This window comes from Phyllobates terribilis, unplaced genomic scaffold (genome assembly GCF_046119375.1).
Source record: "Phyllobates terribilis strain yellow unplaced genomic scaffold, ASM4611937v1 Scaffold_471__1_contigs__length_1415940, whole genome shotgun sequence".
Lineage (NCBI taxonomy): Eukaryota > Metazoa > Chordata > Amphibia > Anura > Dendrobatidae > Phyllobates > Phyllobates terribilis.
Window position 1 is genome coordinate 256,439 of NW_027363231.1, and position 22,491 is coordinate 278,929.

The window sequence follows — 22,491 nt, forward strand, 5'->3', positions numbered from 1 at the left end:
TGGTAATCACTCTAGATCTCCCTGACGAGGACCCTGAAGACGAGGACCCTGAAGACCAACCCTAAGAAGACGAGGACCCCGAAGACGACGACCCTGAAGACGAGGACCCTGAAGACCACCCCGAAGAAGACGAGGGCCCTGAAGACCACCCCGAAGAAGACGAGGTCCCTGAAGACCACCCCGAAGAAGACGAGGACCCCGAAGATGAGGACCCAGAAGACCAACCCGAAGAAGACGAGGACCCCGAAGACGAGGACCCCCGAAGACGACGACCCTGAAGACCACCCCGAAGAAGACCAAGAAGATGACCCTGAAGAAGTTGACCAAGAGGACAAAGAAGAGAAGACAAGCACCAAGATACAGAAGAACAAGAGACAGAAAACCAAGAAGCAGAAATACAAGAAGCTGCAGAACAAAAAGCGGAAGAACATTAAGCATAAGACTAAAAATCAGAGCAAAAGATAATATCTAAATTATAAGCAGAAGATGACTAAGCAGTGTATGGGGGTGAGTCCGTTCCTCCTCGTGATGCCCCTGGAAAAGACCTGCTGCTGCAGGCCAAACTGAACGCGGACAAATCCTGTTGTAAATCTTTTGTGACGGGCAGAACGAAAGGTGTAATGTCCAACCTTTTATAGATAACAACTAGAGGAATGCCTGCCACAAATAAGAATATGATGAAGAAGAAGAAGATGAAGAAGATGAAAAAGTAGAATATGATGAATGTAAAAAAAAAGAATAATACGAAGAAGGTGAAGAAGAAGAAGATGAAGAAGGTGAAGAAGAAGTGGATGAAAAAGATGCTGAGGATGATGAAGGAGAAAGTGTGGGAGAAGTAAAAAAGAAGGTGAAGAGCATGGAAGTAGTGAAACATAAATATCTGACAAAATATAAAAATACTTAACATAGTCAATATTTCCGTAACTCAGAACGTCTTAAAAAAAAAAATTAATTCCTGCTATTCCATTTGATAGGGCTAAACCTCTATGCCTTTATTGTCTCCCCCACCTCCCCCAATACATTCTACATTATTCTTAGTTGTTTTCCTTCATGTAGAATTAACCTACAAGGAAAGAAAGGGTTTATTTTCATTCCGATATTTCTGTCCCATTGACTTGCATTGGTTTCCGGTATCGGAATCGGCGATATCCGATACTTTTTCGGTATCGGTCCGATCCAATCCGATCCGATATTTCCCGATATCGGAAGGTATCGCTCAACACTAGCCAAGAATAAAGCTGCTCAAAGAAAAAGGAAGGATATAAATAACCTACGCGTTACGCCAAGTGATTATGGCTTCATCAGGGGTATGAACATCAACTCAGACATGAACTTGCTTTCTTGTAATTTCCTTCTGTGTTCTTTTCCCAATAGGCTTAAGCAGGTGGCGCCCAAACTACAAGTGAAGAACATAGGAAAAGTTAGAACCAGATATACATTCATATATACACTGGGAAAATCGTGAAGGATCAGTCAACGATTCAATTAGTTAAAACACTTCTACCCAATAAGGGTATGTGCCCACGATGCAGAAATGAAGCAGAAAATTTCTGCAGCGTTTCTGCATCTCCCTTGCCAGAAAAAATGCATGCAGATCGTGCATTTGACTCGCCCCCTGGGCCGAGGGACACCCGGAACCGGGCTTCTGGGGGTTGTAGTCTCCGTGGCGGTGACCCGGGCCCGTGGCTCAGTGTGGTCAGGCCAATGGCGGTCTTTTGTGGGGGCTTTTATGGGATAATGTCCGACTACGCCACCCGTGGATTGCGGTCAGTGCGAACCGCCGCTGCAAGGCAGACCGCTGGGGCTGATGGTGTATGCAGCTGAGGTAGTGTGACTCCCGACGGGAAGAGTGAAGCCCCAGGGCAGTGTAGTAGACGGTGGGGGTTATGGTGCACGGGCGTCCCAGTACCAGTAGTGCTGCATACGGTGAGAAAGCACAGAGACAAGGCGTTGCAGTTCAAGCTTTTTACTCACAGTTCTCATCCAGTTCACTTGTGCACAGGTAGGACCGCCCGAGCCGTGCTGCTTCCACCAGGCAGGGGGCTCGGTCAACCCCCAGGTAATTCCAGAGTGTGGCACAGGACTCCCTTCTATCCTTTCGTCAGCCGTGCCCCACCAATGACACTACTTTTGTCCAGCTGCCTCTGATCTTCTCCTGGGAGGGCTGGGTACCCACTTCCCTGACCCTATGTGGTGTGCCTTTCTAGTAGGTGTAGTAAGGGGTCGCACCACTAAATGATTGCGACCACCGGTTCTTGGTTAAGGATTAGTCGCCTCCACCAACTTGGGATCCGGTACCCTGTTCTGCCAACCCGTCACCTGTAATCTCCTGGGTCCTTAGGTTTCCTTCTGCCTTCGTGTCTCTGGGCCTCTCTTGGTGTTCTGTTCCTTCTTACTTTCCTTTCTGTTCCTTTCTGTTTCTGTCCTTTCTTCTGGCTCTGGCCTTCACTCTAGGCCTGCCTCGTGGAGCTGGGCCCAGACTGAGCCACAGCTCCCTGTCAGCCCTCCTGGTTGAACTCCTTTTCTCTTCTCCTCCTGACTGAACTGACTCTACTCGACTAAGATGAAGACACCTTATATACCTCCCTCTCTGTGTATGAGCCCAGGTGACTTCCAACCAATGGGCTCCTACCTATGCCCAGAAACCATCCCCCCCTGCTCCTACATCACTGGGTGTGCTTCCCCCTCCCCACTCCAGCCAGGGACATGATTTGTCGTGCCTGCATTACTGTACTAATGGGAGCACCGTTGAGCTGTCCCTCGGAAATGGGGTGTGTGTGATGCATGCAGCTAACCGAGCCCCGATAGCATCACTTGGAAAGTGCTTGACAACTAGGTCACACTATATAAATCCATGCAAACAGCATGGATTTATATAGTGTGACTGTAAAAAATAAAGCTATACTTACCGATCCCCTGCCGCATGTGCTGCCGCGTGTGTTGTCGCGGTCCTTCCGGGTTGCCGGCATATCGCGAGACAGCCTGCGGTCACATGATCGCGACGTCATCTCAGGTCCTGGAAGATAAGCGCTGCCGGCCGGCCCGCGAGAAGGTAAATATAAACTTTATTTATTATTTTATTCTTTTTTTCACAGGTACAATGGTACCCAGGTCTGGATGAGAGTCTTCTCTCCTCCAGAACTGGGTACCATCCGCACATAGAAACGCATATAATCCACATGTACAAACGTATAGACACGGATTATATGCGTCTCAATGCAAGTCAATGGCGGCAATTCCGCTGCGCTTCCGCAAAATTAATGAACATGCTGCGGATTTTTGAGCGCCGCAGAAACGCTGCGGAATAATCCGCAGCATGTGCATTGACATTGCGGAATGCCATTGAGGACCATGTGGTGCAGATTACCAAGCGTTTTTAATGAGTTTCCACTGCGGAAATTCCGCAGTGGAAACGCATGAAAAACGCATCGTGGGCACGCAGCCGAAAGGTCTAGATTTTAGAGTATGTGGGTTGCCTTAAAAGGGTTATATAGCATCTATAAGAACTATGTTTTTTTTACTATGTAGTATCAACAGTGTAAAAAATTGGTTTCGATGACGAATGCTTCAGCAAAGGCACATGCTTGACAGCTGCTCCATTCATTCCCTAGGTAGCTGCTCGGCTTTTTCCGGTAGACTCCCAGCGGTCATGCATCTGACCTGCGGCACATATTTTGTAACAGGGATAAAAGTTCTCCATTGGGGATAAAAATTCCCCGTTCTGCCAATTGGTGCATGTTGCATCTTTGTGGACTTAAAGATATATTTTGTGCATTTTGGTTTCATTAAATATATTGCACCATTTGGCTTTTACAGACTATTTGTTTCCCTGCACATTCAACTTTGATGTGGTCAGTGGTCTTAAACCAGCTGAGATGATGTCAGAAAAAGACATAAAAAAAGGTACTCTCCTTCTCTTGTTATAACAGTTCTCTCCTATTGAACTGTTATAATAAGCTCACTGATGGATTCTTAGACAGTGCAAGATAGAGACTACAAAAGGCAAACGGTGCAAAATTTTTAATCAAATCCAATTCCAAAAAATTATTTTTAGCTAAAAATGCATGCATTTAAGTATTTAAAAAAATTGTCTTTATTGATGGACAACCCCTATAGAGCAATTAGGGTCTATATCTGTAGCTAGTGCCGCCAACATTAGGAACCATATTTCAAATAAATGGGGTTGTCCGTGCTTTTATACTTTCTTATCACTGGTCAGTAATAGACCATGTTATACAGTCAAGGACCATGTTATACAGTTGACTTAGTCTTATGGCCACGTCACACGATAGATAATTGCTGCCAAGTATATAATGTTAAAAGGGGTTATCTAGGACTATTACATTTTTTTAACTATTGACCTAAGAACTAACAGGTAGGTAGTTGCTAACTACCAGTCTGTTGTGCCCTGCACAGATCTCTGCTGACACAGAGCGGTCACAGCAATTCAGCGGCTTCTGCTAATATCATGTCTACAGAGCAGCGGCTTCTCTTCTGCTCTGGTCTCTTGATGGATCGTGACTGCTGACGTCATGCTGATTGGCAGCCGACTCACAAGTTGCCTAACGTCGGTAGCCACGCCCCATCAACAGAGCAGCCTGGAAGAAGAAGAGCTGCTCTGTTGACTTGGAGCAGCTGAATCGCCGGCGACAGTGGTCGGTGACCTCTCCGAGCCGGCACCGGATACAACAGGCAGGTAGTTGCCACTGTTAGTAACAACCTGCCTGTTAGTTTTTAGGCTTATAGTAAAAAGATAAAATAGTCCTGGATAAACCGTTTAAAGATCCAGCAACAAACCTTCCATTCACGATCTTTCATAAGCCTGATTTTTGGTTGGTCAGTCATGTAAGATTTACAAACAGTACCATTGGGGCTTCAGGACTGGAGAACGGAGACTCCTCATGAGATCTATTTTCTTTATTGACAGCGTCATCACCATTTCTGTGCGCAAACTTCTGCTTCAAGGCTTTGGCTATAATGGCTGCAGGGTCTGTGGGATCATTAAGTGAACATCTCTTCTTGTCTTTCCTGGTTGAGGGTTTCCCACCAGGGGATCTAAAGTGAAAAAGCAGTGAAAATAAACATCACTGCCATTCTGTAACAGACGGGCTGACAGGCTATAACTTAGCTCTTCATACAAACCACTTTTCGTTCATTGCTGCTATGTCTAATAAGATTTTTTTTTACAGACTTTTTCTAAAAAAATGAATCAATCACCTGCTATCCATTTTCTGAAAAGACTTGTCTAAGATCCTATTAGTGGGGCTAATACAGCATATTTATGATTAGGGACAGACTACTCTGAAATGTTAAACCTAATATAATTATTGAAATCATGTTTGCATAAGTTAATTTTAACTTTGCAAGTTATCACCTATCTGTGAAGCCCAGCTGTGCTTGGTATCACAGACCCAGGAGGGTGTATTGAAGGATTCCTCCACAAGAGGCCCCCATAACCATTCACACATCTCCACCTTCCACCTCAGACCACCAGAGGGAGCTCCTTAGGGAGATATATAAGGGAAGGTGGAGCCAGGCAGCAGTTAGTCTAGACTGGAGACGACAGAAAGCAAACCTGTTGTGAGAGTTCCTGCAGTGCAAAAGCCTGAGAGAGGTCAGTCTGCAGTGGAGCACGTTCTAGACTCACGTGTAGCTCAGTGAGGTGAGCTTTAGGTGTGCCGGCGCCATAAGATCGGTGAAACGCGGCACGCTGCCGTTAGTGTGAGTAGCCTATTGAGGGTCCGAGTAGGCCGAAGGCGAAGAGTAGAGAGTTAGTTCATAGGGGGCAGAGGAGCTTAACTAGCTCACCCCGAAGAAGAAGTAGTTACCGGACACCGGGTCCGAAGCTTGCCAGGATCTCCACGACCCAGTAAGATAAACTGGAATCCCTGGAGAACTACAGGTCCCAGGAGCGCTAAAGTGCTGATATGTACCAGAGCCAGGAGACACATAGGCCCCGTAGGTTGGGAGCGTGCACTCCAAGAGAAGGCCCTACCACAAGGTCAGCCAGCGCAGGACAGAGACAAAGTTAGGCCTAGCTCCAGGCAGGTCAGAAACTTACTACGCAGAAGCCAGAACCAGGAGGCCCAAAACCTGCTCATTGGGGAGGATCCGGACATACACCCTTCACCCTACAGTGCTCCGGGGAGTGCCTGAAATTCCACCAGTAAAAGGTACTGAAGTGACTATTGTGTCCGTCCCTGTTCTTGATCTGGCCCGGCGGAGTCTCTTTGTCCTGCATCCCCGTTCCTATACTGCCCTGAGGCCCAGCTCTACCTGTGGGGAGCTATACCATCAAGCTGCCTTATCACCAGCCTCAGTGGACTGCGCAGCGCTGGTGATCCTCACCAGAAGCCACAGGTGGCGTCACGAACTCTTTCTTTTACAAGACCAACCCTTTTAAAAGAGAGGCTCAGAGTACGGGCCCGGGAGCCGACCACCGCGACATCCCTAAAGGCCCGGGTACCGAGTCATCCCCATTCCCCTGGGCTAGTCATCTCTTTCCTGGCGTCGCAAACAGGATCACGTGCCCACTGCAACGACACCGTGTTTTGCCCGTTGCCACCGGGTACTGTGCGCCTTTATTTTGAACTGTGTACGAAAAGTTGTGGTGAAGATAGCCGCCATTGTTGGGCCGTTGAGCGAGAAGAAGGGCGTAACCGCGGGAAAATAAGGGGCGTACCTGCAAAAGAGCATGAAGTCCCGGACACACCCCACGCCTTGATGTCAAATCAGGAAGCGCCAGGTCCTGTACGGAGCGTCGCTGAACGCTCTGACGTAGGATGCAAGCGACGCAAGGTCCTGAAGACAACCGTCACCTGCGGAGCTGCGGCCTACCGGAAGAAAAACCAGAAGGTAGGCCACGGTTAACTAGGGGGGCGCTAAGATGTCCGTCGAACAGCAGAACGCCGACCTACCGGTCAACGTCCCCGATAATGGGCAGGCCGAAGCCGCCGCTCCACCAGCAGCGCCTGTAACACCTGTTATTCCTATGACTTTACCGTACATTCCTGGAGAAAAGTGGCTCCGCCAGTACAACGGCAAACCAGATACCCTGTCTGGATTTAAGCGGAAGATATGTGGTATTTTGGACATGTACTCTATGACCGGCAAACAAAGAGCTGCCGTTGTATTAGGACAGCTGACCGGTGCTGCGGAGCGGGAAGTGGAAACATGGTCGGCCGCAGACCGGGGATAGTGTCCGCAATATTCCAAAAACTACATACTGTCTTTGAGGACCTTACTGAGGCGGACCTCCGGATGAGGTTCTACAGCTGCTCCCAACAACCAGAGGACTATGTTCGTGACTACGCCTGGCATCTTCAAGGGGCCCTGCGGGCTCTGAACCAGGTTAGTCCGACCAGCTTTGAGAATGAGAACAAAATGCTGAAGGAACAGTTTGTCCGGGGACTGAAGTCTCCAGAGGAGAGCAGGACTGTGCGTTGGTGGTCCCTGGATCATCCAGATGCCACCTTTGACAATCTAAAGGACATGGCTATAAAAGGACTACAGCCCCTGGAGACAAATGCCATCCAATGTTACCAGGGTGGGGCAACCCCAGAGCCTGCAACGCCCACCTTTTCTCCAGTGACTGCTGAAGCTAAGGTTCCAACAACGTCCCCTAAAGACCTGGACAGTCTGCGCTCAGAGGTGCGTCAGTTGAGTAAAACCCTGACCACCGTGCTGAGTGCCCTGCAGCTGCGGACGGAGCCTGAGGGAGGAGGGAAGATCCTGCTAGCTGATAGCCCTGAGGATGTCCCCTGGATGCGGAGGAGGAGGAGGCCAACACCACCCTCGCCGAGGACCAGTGACCAACGCCGTCCACCAAGGGAACCGATCTGTTACCGATGCCATAAGACAGGACACATCGCCCTGAATTGTCCCTTAAACGAGAAAACCCTGGGTCCGAAGGCCGCCACCCAGGAGTAGACTCACCAGGTCCATCAGACTGGTACAACAGGTTCGTCGGAGGAAGACCTTTCCTGTCCATTGTATTGGACGGGATCCCGATGCATGCCCTGCTGGACACAGGATCTCAGGTAACCATCATACCTGAAGTCCTCTACAAGAGGTACTGGTCCATGGACGATCTGCGTCCGCCAGCTCCAAATTTGTCTGTATATGCATCAAATGGACTCCCCCTTAACCTACTCGGGGTTAAGAATGTGACTGTAAGGTGGGGAGAGTGGAGCTGAAGGACCAGGGACTTATTGTAGTGGAGACTAACCCTGATGACAGCAACCCATATATGGTACTAGGCACTAATGTTGTTGGTAACTGTTTGGGAGAGGTTGTGTTCTTGCTCCAAGAGATCGCTGACACTGCCAGACCGAGACAGAGGAGGGCGCTGCAGAGAGAAATCCGCGTCTTGATGTATCAACAGCAAGTACAATTAACAGATGGTGAAATCGGTAACGTGAGGGTAACAGACCCTATACCCATTGTTGTTCCCCCAATGAGTGAAATGCTCATCTGGTGTAGAGCTGCCATAGGTCTTAGAGGACAGAGCTACCAGGCGGTAGTAGAACCCCTTTGCTCTGAGCACAGACCCACGCTCTTAACCGCCAGGGGGGTGGTAGATGTACGTAATGGGAGGGTGCCTGTCCGTCTTCTTAACCTAGGGGAAGATGAGGTCAAACTGCCACGTTATGCCACTGTTGCTAAACTACATGCTGTCAACAACAACTGTATCCATGTGGCGGAGTCCTTAACTTCACCAGAAGAAGTGGAAGATAATGACCCTGCAACCCAGGTGGAGGATTGGTGTCAACAGCTCCATGTTGGGACAGACACCACTCCTGCCCATCAAAAACAGGGTGTACACCGGGTGGTTCAAGAATACTCGCAGGTGTTCAGTAAACATCCACTTGACTTTGGGAGGGTTAAGGGGGTTCAACATCATATCTCCACAGGCAACCATTCCCCAATTAAAGAACGTTATAGGCCTATACCCCCAGCTCACTACCAGAAGGCAAAAGAAATGCTGCATGACATGAGGAAGGCGGGAGTAATTAGGGATAGTTGTAGTCCCTGGGCGGCTCCCCTAGTGCTGGTTAGGAAAAAGGATGGGAGCATGAGAATGTGTGTAGATTACCGTCAAGTAAATCGCATTACACATAAAGATGCATACCCTTTACCACGCATAGAAGAGTCCCTAGCTGCCTTAAAGTCTGCAAATTACTTTTCTACCCTTGACCTCACTAGTGGTTACTGGCAGGTCGCTGTGGCTGAGGAGAATCGGGAGAAGACGGCCTTCACCACCCCGATGGGACTCTGCGAGTTCAACAGCATGCCGTTTTGACTCTAAAATGCCCCCGGAACGTTCCAGAGACTGATGGAGTGCTGCCTGGGACACCGCATCTTCGAGACTGTGTTACTTTACCTGGATGACGTAATTGTGTACTCCAGAACGTACGAGGACCACCTGAAACACCTGGCAGAGGTATTTGAGTCACTGTCCCGGTACGGGATGAAGTTGAAGCCCTCAAAGTGCCACCTGCTCAAGAGAAAGGTACAGTACCTGGGGCACATTGTCAGTCCGGAAGGGGTAGCACCAGACCCGGAGAAAGTTACTGCCATCCAGAAGTGGCCGGAGCCGAAGAACCTCAAGGAGGTGCGTCAGTTCTTGGGACTAGTCGGATACTACCGGAGGTTTGTAAAGGACTACACTAAGAAGGCAGCTCCTCTGCAAGACCTCCTGGTAGGGCAGTCCCCCAAAAGCAAAAACCCTCCATTCCACTGGGGTAAAGAACAGGCTGAATCATTTCAAGAGATGAAGGAGATCCTGACAGGTGATGAGATCCTAGCCTACGCTGACTACAGCCAAACATTCCTGCTGTATACAGATGCCAGCAATGAAGGCCTGGGCACTGTCTTAAGTCAGAAGCAGAATGGCCAGGAGAAAGTCATCGCGTATGCAAGCAGGAAGCTCCGCCCGACCGAGAGGAACCCAGAGAACTATAGCAGCTTCAAGTTGGAGTTCCTGGCCTTGGTCTGGGCCATCACAGAAAAGTTCAAGCACTACCTAGCCTCCAGCAAGTTTACTGCCTACACTGACAATACCCCCTTAACTCATCTTCAAACAGCCAAGCTGGGAGCCATGGAATAGCGATGGATGGCTCGGCTGTCAAACTACCAATTCACCATAAAGTACCGGGCGGGCCGCAAGAACGCCAACGCCGATGCCCTGTCCAGGATGCCTCACCAGTCAGACACAGAAGAAGAAGTGGATGACCTGGAAGAGGTTGAACTACCTGCCTTCCACCGGAATGGGATGGCCCACGAGCTACGAGCCTCCAGGAAGCAACGCGGTAAGACGTTAAACCCTTTGCCTCACCACAGCTGGAAAGAGACCCAGGACAGCGACCCGGTTGTCAGCCGTATCAAGGAGCTGATAACCCAAGAAGGTTCCTCCCTGGAGAAGGATGCGGCTCTCCAAGCAAAGCAGCTGTGGAATGAGAGAAGCCGGCTGTTTATCTACCGTGAGAAGTTGTGCCGGAGGTACGTCAATCCCAAAACCCTCGAGATGGTGTGGCAGATAGTGGTCCCCAAGACGGACATCCAGATGGTGTTGGAGACCTACCACGATCAGGCGGGGCACTTTGGCTAGAAAAAGCTAGAGACCCTGTTGAAGTGTCGATTCTACTGGGTGGGGATGCGCAGCTTCATTGAGAGGTGGTGCAGAGACTGTGGACCCTGTAGCCTCAGAAGAAAAGACTACAGCAGCCAGAAGGCACCCCTGCAACCCATCAAGACGACTCGCCCTCTGGAGATCGTGGCCCTGGACCATGTCAAGTTGTCACCCAGTCGGTCAGGATACTCCTATGCCCTGACCATGGTGGATCACTACTCCAGGGTCCTGGTGGTCTCCCCTATCAAAGACCTGACAGCAGAGACAGCAGCTAAGACGTTCCAAGCGTACTTCTGCAGGTCCCATGGATAGCCTGGACAGGTACTGACTGACCAAGGCACGGCCTTTGAGGCTGAATTGTTCAAAGAGTTCTGCCATCTGTACGGGTATAAAAAGATCAGGACTACACCGTACCACCCCCAAACTAACGGTCTCTGTGAAAAGATGAATAACATCATCATCGATCTACTGAAGACCATACCACTAGAAGAGAGAAGCCAGTGGCCAGACCTACTACCTGACCTAGTGGATCTGTATAATCACATACCAGTAAGTTCCACCAATTGCACTCCGGCATATCTCATGCGTGCAAGACCAGGGAAGTTGCCCATGGACCTGAAGCTTGGTGTGGTAGAACCTGAAGCTGATGTGACCACTGAGGACTGGGACACGACCAGACAGGAGCAGTACAGGAGAGTCCAAGCCTGTGTCGAAGACAGTCTCACTCGGGTGAGGGATAAACAAGAGGCACAATACAACAGAAGTGCACCAGCAGAACCCTTCACACCAGGAGAAGTGGTATTGAAAAGGAAGCGGAGGAAACACAAGCTTGATGACCAGTGGGAGAGAGAACCCTACACTGTGTTGAATTCAAGGTTTGACAACAGGAAGACGTGTTTGATCAGCAAAGATGGAGGAAGAACAACTGCGACAATATCTAGGGACCACCTGAAGTTGTGTCTACATCTACTAAAGACTCAGGAAGAAGTGTCTTTCACAACCCAGGAAGAACCTAAAGAAACAGTGATACACACTGACCTTGGAGACTTCCCAGCGGATTGGCCTCAAATAGGAGGTGCAGTAATCATTCCAGTACTCCAATTCTATGAACAGCCAGAAAACCCTCCACAGCAAGTTGAACCTGTAAGTGCTGCAGAAGAGCCAGCTCAAGAAGTATCCCCGGATGAAGGATCCCCGGCAGGAGCGGAGCAAGAGGGCCCAGCCAATGGTAGACTTGCCAGTCCAAGAGAGAGGTTAAGGCAATTTTACAACATGGTTACATGTAAAACTGGTAGGGTAACTGAGGATACAGATACTGACACTCCACTAACCACAGCACTATGCAGATCAGTACGCAGCACAAGAGGTAAACCTCCTGCTAGGTACACTGAGTAAAGTAGCAAAATTTCAGAGAATGTAGATAGTTACCCCTGGGGTATTGAGTATTAAATTGTAATGTATTGCGTAACTGTTTGTTTTCATGCATGCTTATCAATTTGTGCTTTTTCCTATTAATTCTTTATTTGCATAATGAACTGCATGGCTGAGGACTGTGTGCAGCCCAAAAACTCTTATTGTATATAATTGCGCTCCCTGGAGTGCCCCTTTCAGGTGACCTCAGAAGGAAAACCTATCTGGAGTGGCTCTTTTGGAGGTCCAACTCGGATCTTCATGCCCTGCAGCCACCCCAGGGCCTGCGTAGAGGGTTTAGGACAGGTCCCTCAAAACTACCAAAGTACTCTACCTTGTGAGATGGACATCCTGTATGGGAACCTCACCATAGGAGACTTGGATTCTGAGGACACTCTGTATTTGTATTGTTTCTGCAACGTTTAAGATCCGTGCCTCCCATAAAGGGAAGAGTGTTCTAGTATTGCTTATGTTTCCTATTGTTACTGTTGTTATAAAATGTACTTCAGCCCGGGAGTGCTGAGTTTAACTAGGGGGGAATGTGAAGCCCAGCTGTGCTTGGTATCACAGACCCAGGAGGGTGTACTGAAGGATTCCTCCACAAGAGGCCCCCATAACCATTCACACATCTCCAACTTCCACCTCAGACCACCAGAGGGAGCTCCTTAGGGAGATATATAAGGGAAGGTGGAGCCAGGCAGCAGTTAGTCTAGACTGGAGACGACAGAAAGCAAACCTGTTGTGAGAGTTCCTGCAGTGCAAAAGCCTGAGAGAGGTCAGTCTGCAGTGGAGCACGTTCTAGACTCACGTGTAGCTCAGTGAGGTGAGCTGTAGGTGTGTCGGCGCCATAAGATCGGTGAAACGCGGCACGCTGCCGTTAGTGTGAGTAGCCTATTGAGGGTCCGAGTAGGCCGAAGGCGAAGAGTAGAGAGTTAGTTCATAGGGGGCAGAGGAGCTTAACTAGCTCACCCCGAAGAAGAAGTAGTTACCGAAGCTTGCCGGGATCTCCACGACCCAGTAAGATAAACTGGAATCCCTGGAGAACTACAGGTCCCAGGATCGCTAAAGTGCTGATACGTACCAGAGCCAGGAGACACATAGGCCCCGTAGGTCGTGAGCGTGCTCTCCAAGAGAAGGCCCTACCACAAGGTCAGCCAGCGCAGGACAGAGACAAAGTTAGGCCTAGCTCCAGGCAGGTCAGAAACTTACTACGCAGAAGCCAGAACCAGGAGGCCCAAAACCTGCTCATTGGGGAGGATCTGGACATACAACCTTCACCCTACAGTGCTCCTGGGAGTGCCTGAAATTCCACCAGTAAAAGGTACTGAAGTGACTATTGTGTCCATCCCTGTTCTTGATCTGGCCCGGCGGAGTCTCTTTGTCCTGCATCCCCGTTCCTATACTGCCCTGAGGCCCAGCTCTACCTGTGGGGAGCTATACCATCAAGCTGCCTTATCACCTGCCTCAGTGGACTGCGCAGCACTGGTGATCCTCACCAGAAGCCACAGGTGGCGTCACAAACTCTTTCTTTTACAACACCAACCCTTTTAAAAGAGAGGCCCAGAGTACGGGCCCGGGAGCCGACCACCGTGACATCCCTAAAGGCCAGGCTAAAGGCCCGGGTACCGAGTCATCCCCATTCCCCTGGGCTAGTCATATCCACAGGATAAGCCTGCTGATCGCAGGAGGTCCGCATGGAAGACCCCCACCATGAATGGGGCTTGGAAGAGACACATTATATTTGAGCCTTCTCAAGCATTCACGCCACTGCTACATTCATTATATGTGGGACTTCCAGAGAAGGGTACAGCATTGTTAACCCCATTCATGACCTTGCAATTTTCTGTTTTTGCCCTTTCATTTTTTTCTACTCTTATTCCCAGAGCCAAGTTTTTTATTTTTTGTCAATATACAGTACAGACCAAAAGATTGACACACCTTCTCATTTAAAGATTTTTCTGTTTTTTCATGACTATGAAAATTGTACATTCACACTGAAGGCATCAAAACTATGAATTAACACATGTGAAATTATATACCTAACAAAAAAGTGTGAACCAACTGAAAATATGTCTTATATTCTAGGTTCTTCAAAGTAGCCACCTTTTGCTTTGATGACTGCTCTGCAAACTCTTGGCATTCTCTTGATGAGCTTCAAGAGGTAGTCACCGTCAATGGTTTTCACTTCACAGGTGTGCCCTGTCAGGTTTAATCAGTGGGATTTCTTGCCTTATAAATGGGGTTGGGACCATCAGTTGTGTTGTGAAGAAGTCTGGTGGATACATAGCTGATAGTCCTACTGAATAGACTGTTAGAATTTTTATTATGGCAAGAAAAAAGCAGCTAAGTAAAGAAAAACGAGTGGCCATCATTACTTTAAGAAATGAAGGTCAGTCAGTCCGAAAAATTGGGCAAACTTTGAAAGTGTCCCCAAGTGCAGTTGCAAAAACCATCAATCGCTACAAAGAAACTGGCTCGCAAAAAAGAAGCAAGACAAAAATATATCTCATACCCTACCATAATTATATATAAATGTAAAGCAAAATTGCATAATAAATATAGGGTACTTAGTGAACTATTTTTGATCAAAAAAAGTATACAAGCCGTCCCACCAGCGGCAAGGTGACCCTAAATTGGGACGGTACCTATACTGCCTATATTAAAAACCTTACTGTATATCAAAGTTGAAGTAATGCATATAAAAGGGTAGACAAATAGGACCGGGTCCCAACTCCAGACCACCTAGGCCCGTGGTAAGCTACATATATACCAATCAGCTCAACAAAGGGCATGCCACACCCTTAAATTGCACAGAATGCAAACAAGTCAAAAAACCAGACAATGTGAACTGAGGTCTAAGATGGCAGACATACAAGAAACAGAGGCATGTTCACACTAGCAAAAAAGAAGCAAGACAAAAATATATCTCATACCCTACCATAATTATATATAAATGTAAAGCAAAATTGCATAATAAATATAGGGTACTTAGTGAACTATTTTTGATCAAAAAAAGTATACAAGCCGTCCCACCAGCGGCAAGGTGACCCTAAATTGGGACGGTACCTATACTGCCTATATTAAAAACCTTACTGTATATCAAAGTTGAAGTAATGCATATAAAAGGGTAGACAAATAGGACCGGGTCCCAACTCCAGACCACCTAGGCCCGTGGTAAGCTACATATATACCAATCAGCTCAACAAAGGGCATGCCACACCCTTAAATTGCACAGAATGCAAACAAGTCAAAAAACCAGACAATGTGAACTGAGGTCTAAGATGGCAGACATACAAGAAACAGAGGCATGTTCACACTAGCAAAAAAGAAGCAAGACAAAAATATATCTCATACCCTACCATAATTATATATAAATGTAAAGCAAAATTGCATAATAAATATAGGGTACTTAGTGAACTATTTTTGATCAAAAAAAGTATACAAGCCGTCCCACCAGCGGCAAGGTGACCCTAAATTGGGACGGTACCTATACTGCCTATATTAAAAACCTTACTGTATATCAAAGTTGAAGTAATGCATCTAAAAGGGTAGACAAATAGGACCGGGTCCCAACTCCAGACCACCTAGGCCCGCGGTAAGCTACATATATACCAATCAGCTCAACAAAGGGCATGCCACACCCTTAAATTGCACAGAATGCAAACAAGTCAAAAAACCAGACAATGTGAACTGAGGTCTAAGATGGCAGACATACAAGAAACAGAGGCATGTTCACACTAGCAAAAAAGAAGCAAGACAAAAATATATCTCATACCCTACCATAATTATATATAAATGTAAAGCAAAATTGCATAATAAATATAGGGTACTTAGTGAACTATTTTTGATCAAAAAAAGTATACAAGCCGTCCCACCAGCGGCAAGGTGACCCTAAATTGGGACGGTACCTATACTGCCTATATTAAAAACCTTACTGTATATCAAAGTTGAAGTAATGCATATAAAAGGGTAGACAAATAGGACCGGGTCCCAACTCCAGACCACCTAGGCCCGTGGTAAGCTACATATATACCAATCAGCTCAACAAAGGGCATGCCACACCCTTAAATTGCACAGAATGCAAACAAGTCAAAAAACCAGACAATGTGAACTGAGGTCTAAGATGGCAGACATACAAGAAACAGAGGCATGTTCACACTAGCAAAAAAGAAGCAAGACAAAAATATATCTCATACCCTACCATAATTATATATAAATGTAAAGCAAAATTGCATAATAAATATAGGGTACTTAGTGAACTATTTTTGATCAAAAAAAGTATACAAGCCGTCCCACCAGCGGCAAGGTGACCCTAAATTGGGACGGTACCTATACTGCCTATATTAAAAACCTTACTGTATATCAAAGTTGAAGTAATGCATATAAAAGGGTAGACAAATAGGACCGGGTCCCAACTCCAGACCACCTAGGCCCGTGGTAAGCTACATATATACCAATCAGCTCAACAAAGGGCATGCCACACCCTTAAATTGCACAGAATGCAAACAAGTCAAAAAACCAGACAATGTGAACTGAGGTCTAAGATGGCAGACATACAAGAAACAGAGGCATGTTCACACTAGCAAAAAAGAAGCAAGACAAAAATATATCTCATACCCTACCATAATTATATATAAATGTAAAGCAAAATTGCATAATAAATATAGGGTACTTAGTGAACTATTTTTGATCAAAAAAAGTATACAAGCCGTCCCACCAGCGGCAAGGTGACCCTAAATTGGGACGGTACCTATACTGCCTATATTAAAAACTTTACTGTATATCAAAGTTGAAGTAATGCATATAAAAGGGTAGACAAATAGGACCGGGTCCCAACTCCAGACCACCTAGGCCCGTGGTAAGCTACATATATACCAATCAGCTCAACAAAGGGCATGCCACACCCTTAAATTGCACAGAATGCAAACAAGTCAAAAAACCAGACAATGTGAACTGAGGTCTAAGATGGCAGACATACAAGAAACAGAGGCATGTTCACACTAGCAAAAAAGAAGCAAGACAAAAATATATCTCATACCCTACCATAATTATATATAAATGTAAAGCAAAATTGCATAATAAATATAGGGTACTTAGTGAACTATTTTTGATCAAAAAAAGTATACAAGCCGTCCCACCAGCGGCAAGGTGACCCTAAATTGGGACGGTACCTATACTGCCTATATTAAAAACCTTGCCGCAAGGTTCTTTTTTGCTAATGTGAACATGCCTCTGTTTCTTGTATGTCTGCCATCTTAGACCTCAGTTCACATTGTCTGGTTTTTTGACTTGTTTGCATTCTGTGCAATTTAAGGGTGTGGCATGCCCTTTGTTGAGCTGATTGGTATATATGTAGCTTACCACGGGCCTAGGTGGTCTGGAGTTGGGACCCGGTCCTATTTGTCTACCCTTTTATATGCATTACTTCAACTTTGATATACAGTAAGGTTTTTAATATAGGCAGTATAGGTACCGTCCCAATTTAGGGTCACCTTGCCGCTGGTGGGACGGCTTGTATACTTTTTTTGATCAAAAATAGTTCACTAAGTACCCTATATTTATTATGCAATTTTGCTTTACATTTATATATAATTATGGTAGGGTATGAGATATATTTTTGTCTTGCTTCTTTTTTGCTAGTGTGAACATGCCTCTGTTTCTTGTATGTCTGCCATCTTAGACCTCAGTTCACATTGTCTGGTTTTTTGACTTGTTTGCATTCTGTGCAATTTAAGGGTGTGGCATGCCCTTTGTTGAGCTGATTGGTATATATGTAGCTTACCACGGGCCTAGGTGGTCTGGAGTTGGGACCCGGTCCTATTTGTCTACCCTTTTATATGCATTACTTCAACTTTGATATACAGTAAGGTTTTTAATATAGGCAGTATAGGTACCGTCCCAATTTAGGGTCACCTTGCCGCTGGTGGGACGGCTTGTATACTTTTTTTGATCAAAAATAGTTCACTAAGTACCCTATATTTATTATGCAATTTTGCTTTACATTTATATATAATTATGGTAGGGTATGAGATATATTTTTGTCTTGCTTCTTTTTTGCTAGTGTGAACATGCCTCTGTTTCTTGTATGTCTGCCATCTTAGACCTCAGTTCACATTGTCTGGTTTTTTGACTTGTTTGCATTCTGTGCAATTTAAGGGTGTGGCATGCCCTTTGTTGAGCTGATTGGTATATATGTAGCTTACCACGGGCCTAGGTGGTCTGGAGTTGGGACCCGGTCCTATTTGTCTACCCTTTTATATGCATTACTTCAACTTTGATATACAGTAAGGTTTTTAATATAGGCAGTATAGGTACCGTCCCAATTTAGGGTCACCTTGCCGCTGGTGGGACGGCTTGTATACTTTTTTTGATCAAAAATAGTTCACTAAGTACCCTATATTTATTATGCAATTTTGCTTTACATTTATATATAATTATGGTAGGGTATGAGATATATTTTTGTCTTGCTTCTTTTTTGCTAGTGTGAACATGCCTCTGTTTCTTGTATGTCTGCCATCTTAGACCTCAGTTCACATTGTCTGGTTTTTTGACTTGTTTGCATTCTGTGCAATTTAAGGGTGTGGCATGCCCTTTGTTGAGCTGATTGGTATATATGTAGCTTACCACGGGCCTAGGTGGTCTGGAGTTGGGACCCGGTCCTATTTGTCTACCCTTTTATATGCATTACTTCAACTTTGATATACAGTAAGGTTTTTAATATAGGCAGTATAGGTACCGTCCCAATTTAGGGTCACCTTGCCGCTGGTGGGACGGCTTGTATACTTTTTTTGATCAAAAATAGTTCACTAAGTACCCTATATTTATTATGCAATTTTGCTTTACATTTATATATAATTATGGTAGGGTATGAGATATATTTTTGTCTTGCTTCTTTTTTGCTAGTGTGAACATGCCTCTGTTTCTTGTATGTCTGCCATCTTAGACCTCAGTTCAGATTGTCTGGTTTTTTGACTTGTTTGCATTCTGTGCAATTTAAGGGTGTGGCATGCCCTTTGTTGAGCTGATTGGTATATATGTAGCTTACCACGGGCCTAGGTGGTCTGGAGTTGGGACCCGGTCCTATTTGTCTACCCTTTTATATGCATTACTTCAACTTTGATATACAGTAAGGTTTTTAATATAGGCAGTATAGGTACCGTCCCAATTTAGGGTCACCTTGCCGCTGGTGGGACGGCTTGTATACTTTTTTTGATCAAAAATAGTTCACTAAGTACCCTATATTTATTATGCAATTTTGCTTTACATTTATATATAATTATGGTAGGGTATGAGATATATTTTTGTCTTGCTTCTTTTTTGCTAGTGTGAACATGCCTCTGTTTCTTGTATGTCTGCCATCTTAGACCTCAGTTCACATTGTCTGGTTTAAAGAAACTGGCTCGCATGAGGACTTCCCCAGGAAAGGAAGACCAAGAGTCACCTCTGCTTCTGAGGATAAGTTTATCCGAGTCACCAGCCTCAGAAATCACAGGTTAACAGCAGCTCAGATTAGAGACCCGGTCAATGCCACACAGAGTTCTAGCAGCAGACACTTCTCTTCAACAACTGTTAAGAGGAGACTTTGGGCAGCAGGCCTTCATGGTAAAATAGCTGCTAGGAAATCACTGCTAAGGACAGGCAACAAGCAGAAGAGACTTGTTTGGGCTAAAGAACACAAGGAATGGACATTAGACCAGTGGAAATCTGAGCTTTGGTCTGATGAGTCCAAATTTGAGATCTTTGGTTCCAACCACCGTGTTTTTGTGCGACGCAGAAAAGGTGAAAGAATGGACTCTACATGCCTGGTTCCCACCGTGAAGCATGGATGAGGAGGTGTGATGGTGTGGGGGTGCTTTGCTGGTGACACTGTTGGGGATTTATTCAAAATTGAAGGCATACTGAACAAGCATGGCTATCACAGCATCTTACAGCGGCATGCTATTCCATCTGGTTTGCGTTTAGTTGGACCATCATTTATTTTTCAACATGACGATGAACCCAAACACACCTCCAGGCTGTGTAAGGGCTATTTGACCAAGAAGGAGAGTGATGGGGTGCTACACCAGATGACCTGGCCTCCACAGTCACCAGACTTGAACCCAATCAAGATGGTTTGGGGTGAGCTGGACCGCAGAGTGAAGGCAAAAGGGCCAACAAGTGCTAATCATCTCTGGGAATTCCTTCAAGATTGTTGGAAGACCATTTCCGGTGACTACCTCTTGAAGCTCATCAAGAGAATGCCAAGAGTGTGCAAAGCAGTTATCAAAGCAAAAGGTGGCTACTTTGAAAAACCTAGAATATAAGACATATTTTCAGTTGTTTCACACTTTTTTGTTAAGTATATAATTCCACATGTGTTAATTCATAGTTTTGATGTCTTCAGTGTGAATGTACAATTTTCATAGTCATGAAAATACAGAAAAATCTTTAAATGAGAAGGTGTGTCCAAACTTTTGGTCTGTACGGTACCTTTTTTTTTTGCGGGACAAGTTGTTCTTTTGATTGACATCATTTATTTTACCATATCGTGTACTGGAAAACGGGAAAAAAATTCCAAGTGCGGTGAAATTGCAAAAAAGTGCATTTCCACAATTGTAATTTTTTTTTTTTATTTACCATGTTCACTAAATGCTAAAGCTGACCAGCCATTATGATTCCCAGGTCAGTACGAGTTCATAGATACCAAACATGTATTGGTTCTTTTATATGTGAGTGGTGAAAAAAAAAATCAGAAGTTTGTAAAAAAAAAATTAAAAAAAATCGCTTATGTCGCCATTTTCCGAGACCCGTAGCATCTCCATTTTTCGGGTCTAGGGCCAGGTTAGGGCTTATTTTTTGCGCCCTCAGCGGACGTTTTTATTTATATAATTTTGAGGTAGATACAATGTTTTGATCGCCTGTTATGTTTGCGGAGGCAAAAAAAGAAAAACATAATTCTGGAGTTTAGATTTTTTTTGTCGTTACGCCGTTTACCGATCTGATTAATTTACTTTATATTTTGATAGATCGGAGATTTCTGAATACAGCGATACCAAATATGCGTATATTTTTTTAATGGTTTTATTTTCAATAGGGCAAAAGGGCGTGATTTAAACCTTTATGTTTTTTAAAACTTTTTTTACTTTTTACTGGCAGCAATAGTCCTCTTAGGAGACTTGAAGCTGCAATCATCTGATTACCTGTGCTACACATAGCAGGGCTTCAGCACTGCTATGTATAGCAGAAATCACAATCTCCTATGAATGCCGGCCACAGGGGATCTACAATGACAGCCAGGGGTCTTCTGCAGACCCCCGGCTGTCATGACAACACATTGGCACCCCGCAATCACATGACAGGGACGCCTATGGGTGTGTCTTGTGACGAGCTTCTGGCAGGTGTGTATTAAATGCCACTGCTAGTGATTGACAGCGGTATTTAACTGGTTAACAGCTGCGGGTGGATCTCGGATCCGACTGCGGCTGTTAAAGGCACATGACAGCTCATGAGATCAGCAGTCATGTGCAGGGAAAGATGCAGGCTCAGTGACAGATTTTTTTTTTTTTTACAGTTTTCTCCTTCATTCTATTTCACGCATGTCTGTAATAAAAAATATATATTTAAAGAAAATCTATAAAATGACCTTTCGACCGCCCGAAGCTTGATGGAATTCATGCCTTTTAACACATCCATCATACTGGGGAGCTGATCCACACTGCCTTTCTCTGAAGCCTCACTTTCCGTCGGGCTGCATTTGTGAGAAGCTTTACGTTCTCTTATAATATCAAGTGCAGATTTTAGTTGGGAAGATGGGACTGGGGGTGGTGGAGGAGGAGGAGGAGGAGGAGGAGGGGGCAGCGGAGCTACTGGGGTTGTAAATTGCAAAAACTGTGCGGAAAGTGGTGGAGAAGCTGAAGATGGGGGTGAGAGGGCATTACCTGGGCAGCTAAATGAGCACATTGATTCTGTATCTGAGAAACAAAAACGAGATCAAATCATACCAAATACATAGCAAAAGCTTGACCTGTTTAACCCATTAAGTGATTTATAAGGATTACAAAAACAATGGCTTACGAGACTGTGCGGCTTGTGACGGTTGTAGGGCAACAATGGCAGCAATCTGTACTCTCTGCTGCAGCAGCTCATCTTCCAAAGCTGAAAGGCATGATCGTCTGCAGGAAGGAGACTCTTTTCACACACTCTCCTGGCCAACATCATAGTCAGAAATCCTGAGTCTGAATTATTCGGGTCCATTGACTTGTTGGATGGAAGATCGTGTCTGATGTTACTAAAGGGAATCTGTCACCAGGTTTATGCTACCTCATCTGAGAGCAGCATGATGTGGGGGCCGAGACCCCGAATCCAGTGATGTTACTGGGCTCCTTGCTGTAGTTTTGATAAATCATTGTGACGCGCCCCCTGGGCCATGTTGTGCTGCGTTGCGCATGCGGGGGATACCCGGAGCCGGATCT

At 45.8% G+C, this 22,491-nt stretch overlaps 1 pseudogene; it reads right to left on the reverse strand.

The window, feature by feature from the left end:
* Positions 1-1,321: 1,321 nt before the first annotated feature.
* Positions 1,322-22,273, reverse strand: LOC141229270 (mitochondrial fission regulator 2-like; annotated as a pseudogene).
* Positions 22,274-22,491: the final 218 nt, after the last annotated feature.